The following is an 18,974-nucleotide window of genomic DNA, read 5'->3' as shown; positions in this document are numbered from 1 at the left end:
GGGTAATAAGGATGAAATACATATGAAGATTCCCTGCACAAAGAAGGATAATCTGACATATGAGGAAAATAAGTTCATCATTTCATGCAAGAATGAATCTATTGTAAGTCATAACTAAATATATTTTCTTTAAAAATTTATGAAAATGAAACGTTCTGTGCAAAAAAAGAATGGATCTATTGCATTTATGTTTAGTTCTGTTTGGTGTTTGGCAGATGCTTTTGTCCAAAGGGATTTACAAAACAAATGTTTAGGCTACACATTGCACAGTAGGACTACACAAGATGTGTAATTATCATGATTGTCCACGCATGAGAAGGATTGCATGCTCACAGATACTTTGCTGGTGGAGTTCCAACCTGCTGCTTTATCTGTGTGTCTATGAGCTAGACTTATTTATACTATTATTATTGTGTCTATCAGCTAGACTTATTTATATTATTATTTATTATTATTTATGTAAGGAAATAGAAGGGCTGTTTCTGATAAGTGTTATCAAGCTGGGTTGTGGGCCTAACATAAACCTTCTCTTCCATCACTACTGTAGGTCATTGGCTTATCTTTAACCTTTGCTGGCGCTGCTTTGTGGGTGATATGGTCATGGGTTTTGATAAAAGGCAAATGCTGGGGTTCATACTACAAAAGACTCTATGAAGATCACCTCTCAGAAGAAACTGAGACGAACTTGAGAACGGCATTGATTGAACTAGCCCGAGAACGATCTAAAGTAATCATCCGAGAACCCATCAAAATGATCAGAGAAACTGAAAGACTACCAAGAGAACAACCCGGTGAAAATAATACCAGGAACCGCGATTTGAGGGCGGACGTCGAGAAGGCATGGACTTCTATTTCAAAACTTTACTTCTATCAGTCGGAGAGGGATGAGTCATACGAGAGGTCGCTGTTCAACGGGCACCTGCAGAAAGAGAAGGACACGGCCATGAGACAGATCTTACAGGACCAGGCTGAAGAACAAGCGGCCTTCCCGAATCAAATACGATTGGAGGAGTTCTTCATTGAATTGGCCAGAGGAACATCAGGGGAAGGAACAGAGAGGAGCTCCCAAACAGACCAGACCAGACCAGAACAGACCAGACCAGACTACACCAGACCAGACCAGACCAGACCAGACCAGACTACACCAGACCAGACCAGACCAGACCAGACCAGAACAGAACAGACCAGAACAGACCAGACCAGACCAGAACAGACCAGACCAGACTACACCAGACCAGACCAGACCAGACCAGACCAGACTACACCAGACCAGACCAGACCAGACCAGACCAGAACAGAACAGACCAGAACAGACCAGACCAGACCAGAACAGACCAGACCAGACTACACCAGACCAGACCAGACCAGACCAGACCAGACCAGACCAGACCAGAACAGAACAGAACAGACCAGACCAGACCAGACCAGACCAGAACAGAACAGACCAGACCAGACCAGACCAGACCAGACCAGACAGACCAGACCACACCAGACCAGACCAGACCAGACCAGACTACACCAGACCAGACTACACCAGACCAGACCAGACCAGACCAGACCAGACCAGACTACACCAGACCAGACCAGACCAGACCAGACCAGACCAGAACAGAACAGAACAGAACAGACCAGACCAGACCAGAACAGACCAGACCAGACCAGACCAGACTACACCAGACCAGACCAGACCAGACCAGAACAGAACAGACCAGAACAGGCCAGACCAGACCAGACCAGACTACACCAGACCAGACCAGACCAGACCAGACCAGACCAGACCAGACCAGAACAGACCAGACCAGACCAGACCAGACCAGACCAGACCAGACCAGACCAGAACAGGCCAGACCAGACCAGACCAGACTACACCAGACCAGACCAGACCAGACCAGACCAGAACAGACCAGAACAGACCAGACCAGACCAGACCAGACCAGAACAGACCAGACCAGACCAGACCAGACTACACCAGACCAGACCAGGTCAGACCAGACCAGAGCAGACCAGACCAGACCAGACCAGACCAGACCGGACCAGACCAGACCAGACCAGACCAGACCAGACCAGAGTGACAGACCAGACTGACAGACCTGCCCAGACAAGACCAGACCAGACTGACAGACCAGACCGACTTGTACCACAGTCATGGGTAGAATAATAGGCCTACAGTGTACTTGTATTTGAAACATCATATGGGTAAAAAATGATGTTGTTGATCAGCCTCAAGGCACATAATTCTTTTCTACATGTTAACAACATTAGTTTGCCATTCATATACTAATTTATATCGTCTGTTTGTGAATGTTAGATAACTGTCTGCTTTTGTGAATAACTAAAAAGACTGAGTAAAAGAAATGTAGTATTCCATTTACCCAGTGTTGATTTACCATAATATAGTGTAAGAAGTATGTCTGTATTTACAAAAAGACCACTTTGTACAGGGTAGCGTTGATAGTTCAAAGCACATAATTATTTTCTACATGTTAACATTAGTTTGCCATTCATATACTAATTTATATTGTCTGTTAGTGAATGTTAGATAACTGTCTGCTTTTGTGAATAACTAAAAAGACTGAGTAAAAGAGATTTAGTATTCCATTTACCCAGTGTTAATTTACCATAATTTAGTGTAAGAAATATGTCTGTATTTTACACAAAAGTTCACTTCATAGGCTACCTGTAAGCCTACATAACAAAACACAAGTACAACTTCACTAACGACTATGACGCCATTGTAGACATAGCCAAGCCAATGTCGCCATCTTGTGGTCATATTATGTGCTACATATCTATCAGCAAACCTGATTAGAAAAGAAACGGCCATGACTTATCTTTCCTTTCACACTTGCACCTAATAAAATAGACTATAAAAAATAAAGATGAGTGATATGCATTGTTTCTATGCTTGAATTGTTTCTTTGTTGGAATTTTAAATCGATTATTTAGGTTTAGCTTTTTTGTCAACTAAGATCTTTACAGTCTCAACATCTTTCATGAATTCCAAACCATACATGTTTTTTGAGTTGTAAACCACTTATGACGTAGCGTTGATAGTGAAAAACAACTAACAACAACGAAAGTCATAACTTTACATCTTACCATTAATCCATCAAGCAGCCCAGAATCTTCCACATGCCAATATTTGGTGTCATGTATGCTGGGAAATGTATATTTTTTATAGGTCATATATTTATAAATCACCTCATCTGATGTTGGGGGTCGAATGCAAGTATCAACCACACTACAAAATGTTATTAACAGCAGAAGTGGAAAGCTGGGTAAAAGACTGATCTTACATGATTCACCATGGAGCCCTTGACAGAATAACAAAAAAGCCCACTGGCTTAGTTCTTAATAAAGACATTTAATTATGGATTTCCAGATGGGCAGAACATTTTAGAATTGACTTGATGGGGAAGCCAACAATGTTATAACACCCAGAATGCAACGGTCCAATGCATGGTCCGTCACAGAGCAGATGGATGCTAACAGTTTATGAGACAAAATTACTGTATTTAGATCATTTAGATTCTATAAGGGACTAACAAAACCTGTGTCCAACACAACATTAGGAATGAACACATGTATAGACGCCATATTTACATACAGTATCTCTGCTCCTCTGGCGTGGTTGGACAGAACAAGAAGTGAATGCACTCACACAAGTTCAGAGTTTGAGAATGCAGTGGCATGAAATGGTTGACAGCAGAGAAGGGGTCACTGACCACAGCGCTTTTGCATTTGGTGCACAGGCCTACCACAGTCTCCATCGCACAGTGCCTTTGTGCCTATTGCAGACTTTTTACAGGTCCCTCCGCAAGCCTGTCTCTCTCCTTTTAACTTGTCAGGCAAGCAAGAATCTGACACTTACAAACTCAATTAGACATAAGAGGCAAAATCATACCAGAATTGATCTCGGAATCAGTGTTCATATATGTGCCAAATAAGATGACAATATGGTCTAAGTAGCATGTAAATCTCACTCCCTTTAAACCTTGACAGGTGACAAACTCTTGCAATGATGGGTTTTAGCTTCCATGCTAGCACGTCCTCCTCACATGCCGAGGTTACAGGGTTGGTGGGGGTGGTTGGGGTTGAATGTCACAAAGGCTGCTACTTCTCATCTTGTGCTTGCTCTAGGGGGCTCATGACTTCATCAGTGAATCAGTGAATAACAGCACATAGATACACTGATTCATTAACAATTAGTGTAACTGTATGTAATATGAAGCTCTCCAGCCGGATTAGGCACATATCAGCAACTGCTTGGTTCGACAGGGAAACATACACCTGGATCAATCTGGGTACAAACAGGCTGTGGAGCAAACCCAGTATTCAATATTGTTCTTGCATGGTTAGTTTGGAAATAAATACTTTCATGTGAATAAAATATGTTTTCATAGAAAAAGGATTTTGTGTCATTATTATACCATAAGTAGTGTGGTGGGCATTTTAGGTATGATTAGCAGTACAGTTCTTTCAGTTGTTTCGTATGGTATGATGCCTGTGGTTGGTTTGGGTGCATTCTGATACCTAAATGCCAGAACATTCTCATGAGAAACAGGAAAGCACAAGTCACCACACTGTCAATGCTACAGCCACAATGCCACAAGCAAAACAAGAAGTGAATGCACTCACCAATGCACTCCATTTTAGCATAAGTGAAGTACAGATTGCACAAGGCAGTGTCATGAAATGGCTGAAGGGCAGAGAAGGTGGCACCGACCGCAACCCCTTTGCATTACGTCACCAGTGCTCAGTGCCTCTGTGCATAATGCAAGTTCCTCTCAAAGAGCCTCAGATTAATTGAATTACTTTTCAAAGCATTTAGCAATTATTTATTCTTTTGTTTTTTATCTTAGTTTAATCAAATTATTTATTCTTTTGAACTAACTAAATTGTCTGCCTCCCCTTTTTTATGTTGTGGTCACACGAGCCGGGCCGTAAACATAAAAATGACAGCAAAGTTAATTTAAAAGAAGAAATCATTTTATTAAACTAAAATAAACAACAAAAAGCAAGAACGAGTGTCTAGGAGTGTATGGATGCATATGTACGTTGGCTCTGACAGCTAAGGGCAAGATCAGTCTCCGGTGAGGGAGAACTGCAGGTCTCATATCGGCAACTAAACAAAAGTAGGTCGTAAGGCGCCTGGCATCCAGACTTTATTGCAGGACATCTCAACTTGAACCTCAACACTTGACCTGGAGACGTTTACACCATTAGGCCCAGTTGGCCAGAAGATGGCCCCAGCTTGTGTTGTGAAGAGCATAGAAAAATTAAAAGTAAGGAACAGAGTGAATAAATAGAGGAATAAAGGACAAATTCCATTAAATATAATAACATACTGTAATTGGAATGATAAAGTACATTAAGTACATCAAATAGAATAACAACGTTGTGGAAGTTGCCCTGACTGTGTATGTATGTTTTTTTTAAAAACAGAGAACAGAGACCCATAGCAATAGACCGAATACTAGCCATAATCGGTAAGAGAGCCTGATAGCGGTTTTCAGATAAAGGCCCGTAACAGAGATATATTATTTAGGGAGGAGAAGGGTAGAAGCTGGTGGTCAGGATGTGTCATGTTGACTGAGGGATGTGCCAATCTGGTTTAAAGGCTGTCAGTTAATCTACTGGGACTTCTGTACAGCACTGGTCCTCCAGGTGATGCAGGGCACCAGTGAATGCACCTCTGATTCAAATGTGATCAGCCTAATGTCTTTAAACAGGAAACACTTACATGACAGAAAGCCTCAGCTGGCCCTGAGGGGAGGAGTTTATCTGAAATCAGTCATATAAGAAACCACATTTCAGTCAGGCAAACACTTGACATGCTTAAAATAAAAGCCGGCGGGTACAGAGCTGTGCTGTGTAAACCCCACCCCCTCAGCTGTACTTCTCCAGACCAAGGCTATACTCATTACGCAGTTGCTACCCTATTACATTAAAATCAGAATTATACCACCATACTCCTTCCCAGAATGCAATGATTCATGTTATGGTCCATGATAGAGCAGATTGATGCTAACAGTTTATGAGACAAAATGACTGTCTTTCGATCATTTAGATTCTATAAGGGACTAACAAAACCTGTGAACAACAAAACATTATGAATGAACACATTTATACACGCCATATTTACATATCTCTGCTCTCCTGGCATGGTTGGACAGAACAAGAAGAGAATGCACTCACACAAGTTCAGAGTTTGACAATGCAGTGGCATGAAAAGGTTGACAGCAGTGAAGGGGAACTGACCACAGTGCTTTTGCATTTGGTGCACAGGCTAACCACAGTCTCCATCGCACAGTGCCCTTGTGCCTATTGCAGACTTTTACCACAGTCTCCATCGCACAGTGCCCTTGTGCCTATGGCAGACTTTTTACAAGTGCCCCTGCAAGCCTGTCTCTCGTTTTAACTTGTCAGGCAAGCAAGAATATGACACTTACAAACTCAATTAGACATAAGAGGCAAAATCAGACCAGAATTAATGTCGGAATCAGTGTTCACACATGTGCTAAATGATGATGAAAATACTCACACACACTCAGGGTGCAATGAGGAGGTGGGGGAAGGTGGTGGTGATGGGGGGTGGGGGGATGAATGTCACAAAGGCTACTACTTCTCATCTTGTGCTTGCTCTAGGCCCTAGTCTAGGGGCTCAGCCTTGGGTTCCGTAAAGCGCTTTGAGGCAATCAATAGAATGAAAATGAATTAAATTGAAAAGGCCGGCGGGTACAGACCTGTGCTACATAAACCGCTCATGTCAGTAACTGCTTGGAAACATACACCTGGATTAGTCTGGGTTCAAACATGCTGTGGAGCAAAGCCAGTATTCAATCTTGTGCTTGTATGGTTAGTATGGAAATAAATACTTTCATGCAAAGAAAATATGTTTTCATAGAAAAAGGATTTTGTGTCATTATTATACCATAAGTAGTTTGGTGGGCATTTTAGGTATGACTAGCAGTATTGTGCTTTCAGTTGTTTCATATGACATGATACCTGTGGTTGGTTTGGGTGCATTCTGATACCTAAATGGCAGAACATTCTCATGAGAAACAGGAAAGCACAAGTCACCACGCTGTCAATGCCACAGCTGTACCCAGAAGCCTTCTGAAACTCATCTGAGAAAAAAAGCTTGAGAGTCAACTAAATGAAGGCATATGAACTCACCTCAAGACAAACAAGTACCAGACAGAGGTTTGTCACGTACTCACTCAGATATACAGGGCAAAAACACAGCTTTGACTTGGCAAACAGCAACAAAATCTAATTTGTTGAATTGACTCACAGGCATTTTCTATGATTCTCTGACGGTTGATCTTCACAAAGTGTAAGTAAAATACATTCTCATTTTTTGACAGGCGAGGTAGTTGGTACATGCGTACAAAGAAGTTCAAAGGAGATTTTCATAACCCTCGTTTATAATGAAAAGAAAAATACATAGTACATAGTACACAGAAAACCTTTATATTTGAATGGAATATGTTCTTAATTAAAGATATTTTATATCTCTGATTTACTCTTTGTCAACTGACAGTTTGCAGTGCAAAAATCACATTATAAGTGAACATCCGTCCTTTTCCCTGTACAAAACAAAATCTATATCTTGGTTGCAGCAATTCCTTAGTTATGCCTTCACCTATTTTTGGAGTATGACCACTATTTATCTCAAATAAATTGTTTGTTTGGAGGACCTTAACACAGACAAACCAAACAACAGCAACTGAAGCTTTGTGCAACATTAGAATAAAAACTTGTACTATCAAATCGTGTTCATAAAGTAAATTAATGTACTTTTTTTCTACATGTCAAAAGTAGCAATAAGGTGAGATTTGTGGGTAGACTGAAGGAAACTGACTAATTATCCTCAAAAGATACTATTTCAACCTAAATCCTGGTTCCTGTAATCAGAACTATCAACATACTATGTTTTTGGGCGTTACGCTGGGGTATTCTCTAAAAGTGAGCACAGGAATCTAAATAACACATTACCTAACATGGTATTACATTAAACTGAATGATTATGGCAGTTGTCAAATTACTGATGAGTGTGAGATAATCATCTATGCTCGCTAATCAGCTAATTAGGCTAATATTTACTTTTTACTACTTGCCAGGATGCTCAACATCAAGTCTGTTGTAAGGCACTTTGGGACAGCACAACATTCAAAATAGATACACAATTCATTCAGACCTGGAACATAGACAGAAAAATGTAACTGTTGAATTATTTTTGTAGTTGAGGATTGTAACGGGAATGGATTGGCCTACTGTTCAAATCATCGAATAGCCACGTAGCATTACTTTACAAGACGCTATTACAAACAATTAAGAATAGGCCATTTTCCCCACACTACATGATTGTTCATGTTTTAAATGTTTACTAGACAGAGTCATTGATAAAGCAACAAGGCAGTTAAATGCAGCATTTATATTTTGTTTTCAATATGAATGTGGTAAGACTCACCAACTGACCTTTGATGTAGTCAGTACAGTTGAGACAATTGAAAATTGTAGATCTTACATTTCCTAGAAGCACGATAATATATTAACCCTGAATGATCATACGTTCTTATGTCTTGCAACGCATGTCTGCTATCTAATGTATGACAGCAAATTCCACACTCAAACTCAACAGTGTTTCCTCCCTTTCCAGTGCCAGCTATCCATCTGCAGCATCACAGCATCATCTGCCTGAACATCCTCTTCAGTTGAACCCTTGCTTTAAGCAGACCATCTTTACCTTCATCTACCCATAATGCCTAATCTTGCCCAGGCCCTTCCAGAAAGTATTTTCACTCTCTTATCCACAGCTGCAAATGCCTTTGTGGCCCTGGTCACCTTCTACATCCTCAAGTACATATTTGAGCTGACTTTCCGTTGCTTCTGTACTCGTGGAATCCACCATTACGACATAATGTACATGTGTGCACCTCCATTTATCCTATTCTTGTTGGTATTCATCATTGACAAACACAAACATAAACTGTTGTGTTGTGGTGACCAGAGCCTGGGGAACAAACACTGTAATCGGTGCTATTTTGTTTGGGAGCAGTTCCTTCGTCTTCTGTTGACAGGGGTATTTTGGATAGCGGCTGTATTCCTTGATGGTGACTGGTTCGAATGCTATAAAGCAAACAATGGAGGCTATATGGCTTGCAAAAATGAAACTCTCTGGGATGAAGAAATTAAACTCAAAACTCATTTCAGGATGGAATCTCTGGTAAGCATATGAAGGAGTAAATAGTCGAATGATCAATACATTTAAATTTTTATATAGTCATTTGTCACTTCTGTGTGTATGTCCTTGTAAGGCTCGATGTAGACAGTAAAAAGTAGTTGGCTTTGGGCTAGTTAGCGTGCTTATTTTACACACAAACTCCCATCTGGCAACACACACACACATACACAAATATTATAACCTACAGGATTTCATATTTATGTTTCTGTTTCTGCAGATAATCGGCTTGTCACTAATTATGGGTGGTGTTGGTGTGTGGGCAGTATGGTCTTGCTGTCTGATAAACTGTTGTCAACCATACTATCACAAACTGTACAAAAACTTTCTCTCAGCTGAAACTGAGGCCCACTTGACTGAAGAGCTGAAGAAACTAGCTCAAGAGCGAGCTAAAATTATTTGCAGAGAACACCTCAAGACCATCCGGGAACAGGAGAGATCACCCACCTCTCTGGGCATTAATTGCAACGTGGGTTGTTGTAGCTCGGGTTTTTGTAGCTCGGGTTGTTGCAGTTCGGGTTGTTGTGAAACTTCTTGGCACACCATCTCTGGCATGTTTTTCCATCAGTCTGACATAACAGCGTCCAGCGATGTGTCACTTATTAATAGACACCAGAAAGACACCGCGGCAGATGTGGAAAGGCAGATACAGGAACTAGAGACAGCAGCTGTCTTTACTGCAAAAAGAGTCAGAGAGTTAATAACAGACATGGGCAAGGTCTATGTCCAGGCACAATCACAACCTGATGAAGGAGCCACATCAACACAAAGCAGACACTTAACTGACGGACCTGGACATGAAGACAAAGCAAGAGCCACAAACCGGCACAAGGACCAATCAGGACCAAGCTCTCACTATTCCCTTAGCTGTGGAGAGAATGTCCTGCAACATCAACAACCTGATCCAGAGGCAGGGGAGGGAGATGCGTTAATCAATAATCCATATGAAGGAGCCATATTAGCACAAAGCAGACTCTTAACTGACGAACCTGGGCTGGAAGGCAAGGCAAGCGCCACAGACCAGCTCGAGAAGGAAGAGCAACCAGGACGACCAAGCCTCCAGTGTCAGGTTGACATTCACCATTCCCCGCAAGATAGCAAACTTTAAAGTCGAGAGATGACTTTTCTTGTGTACAGGCATTCCTTTTTTTTTGAGGGGGGGGGGGGTTAGAATCATTTTTGCATCTTCGATTTAAATACTTTGAAGCACACACACACACACACACATTTTTTATTAATCACATCCTTAAACCTGAAGTGATTTTTTTATATTTCATGTGATTACAATGTTTGTATACTTGCTATTCGATTGTATATCCTATTACTTTGTAGTTAGGCTGCTTGGAGGACACATTAGCTTTTTGAGGTTTAAGGTATTTTCTCTTCTGCTTTCAGTTTCACACATTGATGTTAAATGCCTTGTAATAAATTAACAATGTGGACCAGATACCTTTGTTATGCTTTTATTCAGACTTCAGCATTATCTTTGCCAAGCGGTAAAGCTACTTCCAACAAGGTAGAATATCATTACTGTATCATGGTTTGAATAAAACTGCCTGCTAAGAATCAAATACAAATGTGATCAAGATGAAGTGGGCTTGTGGATTTATGTATGGATTCACACAGTAAAGTGCTGCTTTTGTTTTAAAAATAAAAATGAATTTCTGCCTCTCCACCAGTGAAATAAACATAAATCTATTAGCCATTTTATAATCTTTCTATTTTCTAAGCAATTTTGAAGGCATTATAGTAGTTATTAGAGGGGGGTTTATGTCATAATTGGATTGATTAGGGTAATAAAAGGGTTATTAATATGACATATTGGATGGATGGACGCTTTGTTGTATGTTTGGGTATCAGATTGCTTGTCATATTGGAGTGATGGGACAAGTCCTCTGACAGGTCATAAATATATCCCCCCCTTTCTCCCCCCTCCTCAGAGCCAGTTGAGATCTGAAAATGGTGGGAATCGCTTTGATAGTGAGGTGTTATCTGAGCGGATGACATTTCCCGCCGTATCAATGGTATTTCTGACAAGGTTCTATCCTGTTGTCATAGCAGGGGTCAGGATGGTTGGGTGGTCTAGGTGTGAGCATGGGGTTGATAACAGAAATTTAGTGGTGGATGACGTCGTAAACCAGTGCTACACAAGAAAGCCATTTGGCTCATCAGGCGCTCAAGCACACCAAAGTCTTGTCAGCCTGTGAGATGTCATTCTTTCATTCTATTATAGCAAACTTTAACATGATATACAGATAATCCCTATGGTCTAATGGTAATGATACCGGCTTATTCAAGTCTAAAAGACTTAGTTTTGTTTAACATAAATGCTAAGGCTTGACCCATAAGACATTTGTTCATGAGATGGTAGCTCAACAAAAGAAGATATAGTTCAACAGCACACACACATGCACGCACGCACGCACCCACACAGAGACACAGATACATAGTATACTAATAGTTATATTATAAACAATAAAACAGGGGTATTGTGTAATATGTGACTATATTTTAGTTTAATCCCAAAACAGCGTGACACACACACAGTAAGAGATGAGAAAGGTGTTAAATCCACTTTGTTAAGCAACTGTGTATACAGAACACATCCGGGGCCTACTGGAATAACTTCGATAGAACAAAAAAAAAAAAGTCAGCCCATTAGTTGATGGTAGAAAATGGATAGAACATTTCAAAATTATACAAAAAGGTAACCTAAATTCTGAACAAAAAGCCTTAAATGCTCATTACAGTCCAAAAACACAGGAGATACTTGGTTTAAATCCAAAAAGGCAAACTAAAGAGGCTACTAAATGGGTAACTCTCAAAGGTGAACTAATCTAGCACGAGAGGCGTAGCCTGGAAGCAACGCAAACAAAAGGCAGCGTGAGAGCTGCACAAAGAACCAACCTTAACTCGCGCTAGGCCTAGGGGAACACTGGTGATTGCTACTCTCATCGAGTAAAACGGAAACGACGCAATAATGAGCCGGGTATTTATACCCTTACTAATCAGAGTATACATGGGACACAGATGAGTAACACAGTTAGTGTAGATGGGACACAGATGCGTAACACAATCAGTATAGATGAGACACAGGTGAGTAACACAATGACACTTGTATAACGATAAGACTGTCCAACTGTCCTTTGGCCACCAGATGGCGCCAATGTCCCCAAACTGAGACAATCATAGTCCAAAGTCATGACAGCGCCATCCTGAACAACAGAATAACACAATTTATCCAGAATAACAATATCATAAATTCATCCCAGATAAGTTTTTCGCAAAATAACAGACCAACTGTTCATATATACACATCCCATACACTCATAGAGGAACATGTACAAAATGTTAAAAAGGTCAAATATTTGGTTGTTTCATAGACTTTAGCAACGCTTTCCACTCAGTATAGCATGATGGACTTATGTTGAAACTAATTCATAGTGGAATTGGAGACTAAATGTATGACAGGTATAAAAAACAATAAATGCTGTCTAAAAATTAACAACAGAATAACTAGTATTTTGACCAGACAAAAGGAGTTCGACAAGGCTGTTGAGTAAGGCCAACCTTATTCAACATATAGATCAATGATTTGGCTACAGAGCTTGAAAGATCTGCGGCCCCAGGTCTTATATTTCTAAATGAAGAAATGAAAGGCCTGCTTTTTGCTGACAATCTCCTCCTACACTCCCCTAGTGTAGAGGCGCTTCAGAAAAGTCTGAATATTCTTAACTAATACAGTCTAACAAGCCCCCCTTCCAATTAACCTGCATAAGTCCAAAATCATGATATTCCAGAAAAGACACACCATACTTAATAGTGTTTATAGGATCACAACTGGCGAACAAAAACTTGAACAGGTAAAAATATATTGTTATTTAGGATTAATTATTTCATCTACAGGACATTTTGATGGTGCAATAAGATATTTAACTGAAAAGGCAAGAACAACATACTACATGCTAAGGAACTCATCACTAAAATATAACCATCCTATAAAACACTGCTTACAAATTTTTGATTCACTACTGAAACCAATACTCGGAGTGAAGTTTGAGCAGAGGGGGGTGGACACCCCCAGAGAGAGCCTTTAAACTTTCTATTAAAAAAAAAACAGGGGCTCCACTAAAAAAAATAAATAAAAAAAGATTCAACCATTGCTTCAAAACTGAAACAGCTAAAAGAAAGGAATAAAAGAAAATTACATTAACTACGGGTTTTCCCTTTTTCTAACTGTCCATTACTTGTATCTACTATATGTATATCTTATGGAATTTAACTTTACTTAATTATATTTACTTAATTATTATTATAAAAAATGTTCCCTGTATTACTATTATTGTTGTTACTGCTTAAGTGCTTGGGTAATGTTGTATTGTACAGTCATGCCAATAAAGACAATTGCATTTAATTGAAATGCAGAGAGAGAGAGAGAGAGAGAGAGAGAGAGAGAGATGCACAGAAATAGCGAGAATCAAAGAAATGCTCTGTATAAAAATCAACAACAAATTCAAATATAGCTGCAGGCAGCAATGGCGGGTTCCTCCAAAGATTGCGAACCAGGGAAAAATGTATATTCTGCACAATTTGTCATTGTATAGAAAAATCCATGCTGCAAACTTACCAATGGGATATTCAATTTGAAATGCAATACTGTCAAGATCCACAAGGGCCTTGGCTTCAAGCTAAGGACCAAAATTGTAGGAGGAGTAGGCTTTCAAAGGTTTTTTGATAAAACCGGGAATAACAGAAAATCTGTACAACCGAAAATTGGCGCCATTGAACTCCGAATTTGTCTTGATCCAAGGAATCCAATGGTACCTCATTTTTGAAAATCGGTCAAACGGTTCAAAAGTTACAGTGTTAACAAAAGTCCAACTTTGACCCGTTGGTGGCGCTAGCGTGGTCTAGTGGGAGACATGAAACTTGGTGTGAGTAAAGAAGGGACTGTCCTTAATGAGTGTGCCAAATTTCAGAAAAAGTTACCATACGGTTCTAGGGGCTGCCATTGACTCCCATGGTACAAGAATAATAATAAGAAAACCTACAATAACAATAGGTTTCCTCCTGACGGAGGAACCCTAATAACTCATATTGCAGCATGAAACAATACGAATCCTTTGTAATCAGCCAAGGGAATGTCAAGGGGTTAAGATCATCAGCCTTTGGACTAAAAAGTAACAACTCAGAGTTATTTGATGAGTTCAAGGGGAGGGGGAGGGGGAGAGAGGGAGACTTACACCAAATGGCTGCCCTCCAGGCTATGGGGAAGCAAGAAAGCTCCCTGGAGTGACACAGGGAACGACCTCAGGGATGGAATCCTTATCTGGTTTAAAGCTAAATATACAAATTATATTGAACTTGTTAGAGAAGGTGAAAATTATATATGGCTTAAGTTAAAAAAAAGCCCTGAGCTCCAATACCTAAAACATATTCCTATGGACAATCTACATCCCTCCAATTGAACCCCCCTACTTTAAGGATCAAACCATTACTGATCTAGAGGGAGCCATCACCCCACTTCCAAACCCAGGGAAATATCCTAATTGTAGGTGATCTGTATGCACACACAGCTGAAGAAGCACACACTACTAGCACAAATAGAGACAAATACATGAATAACAAAACTAACACCAGTCTCACTCTTCCATTAAGGAATAACTATGATAAAATTAACAAATAGAAAGGGGAAAGAACTACCGCAGCTCTGTTGGTCCAACTGTCTCTACATAGTCAATAGTTGCCTAAGAGTGGGCTCCTTTGGCCACTACACCTACAGCTCTTCTCGGGGCAGTAGCACAGCAGATTACGCATTAACATATTCAGACCATAACCAGATCAGAATATACCTAAAAAGACTCCACTCTAATCAACCATGCCCTAACTACAGTAATTTATATAACATAACAACTCAATAAAGATGGGCGCAAAGCAGAATACCTGAATATCAGGAAGCAATGAGCAACCATGAAATTCAAGAACATTTAAATGTGTTCATGCCCCCATTTATATCTCAGCAGTAAAGAAGGAGTACACATAGCCACAAAGCACATCTTGTGGCCCAACAAGCAAACTTACCGTTCCAAAAACCAAACCTACCTAAAAGAAAAGAATGTAAAAAACATTAGGAAAAAACTAAGACAATTATCCACCCAAAAACACAGGTCTCCAGACAATCAGGACCTACGTATGCAGTATGGAGAGACACTCAAACAACATAACCAGACACTGAGAACTAAGAAAGAGCACCACCTCAAAAAAAAAAAAAACAAGTCACACTAATTGAAGATTCAATACATTCAAACAGCTTCTGGGACCACGGGAAGACCTTAAACTAAATAATAATAATAATCTAGTGATTCAAGATGGAGATATATACTGTATATTAAACACTTCGAAAGATCCATATCAAGAAACCTGCAACACAACAAAACGCAAACAAATACAGGACAAATTGAACCCATTAGAAACAGTCATTAAGGACTATCAAAACCCATTAGATTACGAAATTACAGAAAAGAATTAGGCCAAAAGCTGAAAATGTAGAAAAGGCTGTGCCCCTGACGGCATTCTAAATGAGATGCTTAAACATGCAGACTATGAATTCAAATCAAATCAAATAAATTAAAGCAAACTTTTCAATTTAGTGCTTAGAACCGGCTTCTTTCCTGAAGTATGGAATGAAGGACTGATAACCCCCATATTTAAAAGTGGAGACAAGACAGATCCACAAAAGGGGGATCTATATAAATTCATGTGTAGGAAAAGTCTTATGTAGCATCCTAAATTCACGAATCATAGACTTCATCACAGAACATCACACAACACTAAATTTAGAACTACACATCATAGCTTCACATTAAACACACTAATTGACAATTAAGGGCACACAAATAATGCAAATATTTAGGCCTGTTTTGTGAATTGTCAAAAAGCCTTTGATTCAGGCTGGCACAGCGGCCTTTTCCTAAAATTACTTGAAAGTGGTATAAGAGGGAAAACATACGATCTGATACATGTTATGTACACTAATGGGTAGTGCTCAATTAAAGTTGGAACAAAGAACACAGAATCTTCCTTTCAGAGACGTGGAGTAAGACAGGTCTGTAAACTTGCACCTCACTAAATTAAATGTCTTCTCTTTGCAGACGACTTGGTTTTGCTGTCCCCATTAGCAGAGGGACTACAACAGAACCTGAAGCTCATACACATGTTTTGGCAGACTTGGGTCCTGACCATTAAATCCCCAAAAAAAGAAAACATACTAACTTTTCAGAAAAATCCAGAGGTCAGGGAACGAAATTCACTATGCAGGAACATTTTAGACAAGTGTTGTGCTCCTGAGCAGCACTCAGGGAACTTGGAGGCCCGATTCCAGCCCAAATCAAACTGGCAGAAAACTACTTTTTGTATCTGCAAGTGGAGCTATTAGTGAAGACTAGATCAGATGTACTAAATGTTTAGAGTTTAAAATGTTAACAACAGGAAGAAAGAACAACATAAACTCGAAAAACACAAATGAGAAGTTTGAATGTATGTCAGTGGCAGAATAGGAGGTTGACAGTGTGAAATGGAGAGCCGAATATCGAGACTTGTAGTAAGGAGGATGAGAGACATTTTGGTCACACCACCATAAACACGATTTCTAAGACTAGTTTCTTTCCTTTGTGTATTCATTTTAGAAAACTCAATGCACTGATTTTTGTTCCCCCTATAATGCTGCAGGGGCCAGGAGCAAAATATTATTTTGTAGTATTTTAACTTGGCATTTGTTCATTCATGTAGTTGGGGTCGTCTAAAAGGAAAAGCTGTATGGTTTGTACGGTGTTCAGTAATTGTAAGGCTCAAAAATATTCCAACCAGTCATAGAACCAATCGCAAGATATGGCAGCAAACTTTTAGGTCCTCTGATGTACAACGGATTCGAAAATGGAGACAACAACCAGTTGAAACCTCGGTATGGAGGAGTAATTTTAAGGTATTTGGTGTAGTCATTAAATTAAATTAAAGCATTTTTGTCAGATAACCTTTACATTTAAATGTTATATGCATTTTTTCTTAATTTTTTTTAAATCTTCGATTTACTCTTTGTCAACTCAAAGTTTGGCGTACAAAAGATATGCCTTCGGAAAAGATATGCCTTCACATGTTTTTGGAGTATGACCACTATTATATCTTTAAAAAATATCTCTAAATGGATCTCTTAATCAGTGCAAAAATGACATTATAACTGAACAGGCATCCTTTTCCCTGTATATGATTTAAAAAAACATATACAGTGGGGAAAATAAGTATTTGAACCCCTGCCGATTTCGCAAGTTTGGCCACTTGCAAAGAAATGTGTGATCTATAATTGTAATAGTAGGTGTATTTTAACAGTGAGAGACAGAATATCAACAAAAAAATCCAGAAAACTGCATTTTATAACATTTATGACTTAATTTGCATTTGATGCAGAAAATAAGTATTTGAACCCCTAGCAAAACATGACTTAGTACTTGGTGGAATAACCCTTGTTGGCAAGCACAGACGTCAGACTTTTCTTGTAGTTGGTCACCAGGTTTACACACATCTCAGGAGGGATTTTGGTCCACTCCTCTTTGCAGATCCTCTCCAAATCCTTAAGGTTGCGTTTTTAATGGGAGGGAATGAGGGTATGAGGTGCAAGCCCAATATTCCACGTTACATGGCCCCATCCATAGTCCCCTCGATGCAGTGGAGTCGTCCTGTACCCTTGGCAGAGAAACAGCCCCAAAGCATAATGTTTCCACCTCCATGCTTGACGGTGGGGATGGTGTCATATTCAGCATTCTTCCCCCTCCAAACACGGCAAGTCGAGTTGATGCCAAAGAGCTTGATTTTGGTCTCATCTGACCACATCCTGTCTCCCAATCCTCCTTAGAATCATTTAAGTGTTCATTGGCAAACTTCAGACGGCCCTGTACATGTGCTTCCTTGAGCAGGGGGACCTTGCGAGTGCTGCAGTACTTCAAACCATTACGGCGTAGTGTGTTGCCAATGGTTTTCTTGGTGACTGTGGTCCCAGCTGCCTTGAGATCATTCACAAGCTCCCCCTGTGTAGTTCTGGGGTTATTCTGCACCTTTCGGATGATCACCGATACCGCACGAGAGGATATCTTGCATGGAGCCCCAGACCTAGAGCGATTGACAGTTGTTTGGTGTTGCTTCCATTAACGAATAATCGCACCAATAGTTGTCTGCTTCTCACCAAGCTGCTTGCCGATGGTTTTGTAACCCATTCCAACCTTGTGCAGTTCTACAATCTTATCTCTGACGTCCTTGGTCAACTCTTTGGTCTTGCCCATGGTGGTGAGGTTGAAGGTGTGAAGTATGATTCTTTGGACAGGTTTCTTTTATACACGTCACCAGTTGAGATCAGGTGTACCTTGTTAGGCCTAATGAGGACTAATCTGTGTGCTTCTTGGGCACATAACTGGTCATTGGGAGCCAGAATTCTTGCTGTTTGCTTGGGGGTTCAAATATTTATTTTCTGCATCAAATACAAATAAAGTCATGAATATTATAAAATGCAGTTCTCTTTCAAGCATTCGTTTCGGTGTCTCACTATGGGATACGCCCCAGCCCGTATTCCTCAGAAGCCTTATATCATTACGCCAGCCCCATTGGCTGGCACCTGTGACGCGTGTGGCCCGGGGAGACCCCGCCTTCCTATATCTAGGAATACACAGCGTCAACTCGTCAT

This window comes from Clupea harengus, chromosome 2 (assembly GCF_900700415.2).
Source record: "Clupea harengus chromosome 2, Ch_v2.0.2, whole genome shotgun sequence".
Classification (NCBI taxonomy): Eukaryota; Metazoa; Chordata; class Actinopteri; order Clupeiformes; family Clupeidae; genus Clupea; species Clupea harengus.
The sequence above is the reverse complement of the archived record's forward strand: the minus strand, read 5'-3'. Positions refer to the sequence as shown.